Below are 1,995 nucleotides of genomic sequence, written 5' to 3'. Positions count from 1 at the left end.
ATCTTACCTGGGTGAGTTTTTATAGACATCAAGGGAAACTTCATACATTGAGAAAATGAAAACTTAAATTAACCTGAATTATGAATGATAGACCAGAGCGGAAGGAAGCCCTACCTAAACTGGAAGACGGACATTGATATTAAAGGAACAAGGTTCATAACTATAATATTCTTTTTTATAATAAAAATCACTACTTAAATAAAACTTGCAAATTAAAAACATCATGCAGTTAAATTAACACAGACATTCAAGCAAGTACTTGCCCAGACCTGAAGCCTGCAGTTCAATGAATATTTTTACAATTGAGAATAGCCATTTTGAAGCCCTAGAGCTTTGCAGTGGGTTATAAAATCCATCAATTACATATTTATACCACCAAACACCCGCCCCCACACATGAAAAGTTCATAAAAGTTACAATTAGAAAAATAATTAGCTTTAGATACCTTTCTCCTGTGTTTTGAACGGCTTCTTTGTTTTGAATAGATGTGAAATGCTAATTCAGATGCTGTCCAAGATCCCATAGGTATTTAAGTAAAAAATGTGGTTAGTAATCAAAGGATGGCTAACTTGCCTAAGAGTGGTAGTTGTGATGACAAGTTTGGTCCTGTAACACACAAATGAACTTGGAAGAATAAAGGTGGTAAGTCTAATCATATGTTTACCTCCACAGACAACTTCTGACTTGAGACATTGGGGCTTTTATGTGAAGCTCATTTTTACTAACCCCATATATGCCTGATTTCATGGGAATTTATACTTTGTTTTTAACTCCTACACTTGATCTTAGCCAAAAGGCCGAGAAGCGATGTTTTTAACTCCTTACGTGACATAACTCGAGTAGATTGTTTGGACCCACTTTTATCAGTCCTATTGTTCTGGAGCCATACAGTTTAGATTCTCTTCTTGCACCCATTTCCCCTGCCCACCAATTCCTGTGTGGTATGTTCAGCTTCCATGAGCAGCCTGCAGTGCCTCTTGAACCTCCATTGCCTGGTACTTTCTGCCCACTTTCATCAGAAATGCTGATCCAGAATCATACTGACTTACTGAGTTGGAACCATATAAAATTACACACAACTGCTGGGAGACTGACACAGCTCCCTGAGTTTCATTGTTCAGCTGAAGGACACCCACCGGAGGTCTGCCACATCAGTATCATTGAGGTTAGCCCTTTTCTAATACCTGATACAACAGGAACATCTAGGGACATCCAGAAAGATAAAGGCCCTTCAAGTAACACAATCAACAAAAGCCAGGACAATACGATGGATTCAAAGTACATTTATCCTACTACAGAAAATTCTGGATGTCCTAATAAAACCAAAGCACAAGAAAATGAGCTCAAATTCACTCTTATAAAGAGGATAGAGACTTTTAAAGAAAGACAAAAGCCAACATCAAATTAAATGGAGAGAAATGAAAACAATTTCACTAAAATCAGGGACAAGACAAGGCTATTAATTCTCTTTCTACCTATTCAATATACTACTTGAAGTTCTAGCTAGAGTGATAGGACCAGCTAGCAGAGATCGAGGTAACACAATATGGGAAGAATAGTAAAAGTATTGCTAGTCACAAATGATATGATAGTTTACATAAATGACCCCCAAATTCTACCAGAGGACTCTCTCTCTCTCTCGACTGAAAAGCACCTTTAGCAAAGTGACTGGATACAAAATTAGCTAAAAAAAAAAATCAGTAGACCTCTTTTGTACAAATGAACTGAGAAAAAAAATTGGGAAACAAGCCCATTTACCATGGCCATAAATAATATAAAATATCTTACTGTAATTCTAACCAAGCAAGTAAAAGACCTATATAACAAGAATTTCTAGTCTCTGAAGAAAGAAACTGAGGAAGATATCAAAAGATGGAAAGATTTCTCATCTCATAGATAGGTAGGATTAACACAGTGAAAATGTCCATCTTACCAAAAGCAATCGTTAGATTCAATGCAATTCCCATCAAAATTTCAAAAGAATTCCTACAGACC

At 36.4% G+C, this 1,995-nt stretch overlaps 1 pseudogene; it reads right to left on the bottom strand.

Moving 5' to 3' along the window:
• Positions 1-654: 654 nt before the first annotated feature.
• LOC116902648 lies at positions 655-809 on the bottom strand (annotated as a pseudogene).
• Between the last annotated feature and the right edge of the window lie 1,186 nt (positions 810-1,995).

The sequence above is a fragment of the Rattus rattus genome, chromosome 5 (genome assembly GCF_011064425.1).
Source record: "Rattus rattus isolate New Zealand chromosome 5, Rrattus_CSIRO_v1, whole genome shotgun sequence".
NCBI classification, from domain to species: Eukaryota; Metazoa; Chordata; class Mammalia; order Rodentia; family Muridae; genus Rattus; species Rattus rattus.
Note: the sequence above shows the minus strand (reverse complement) of the source record. Positions and strands in the feature narration are given on the sequence as shown.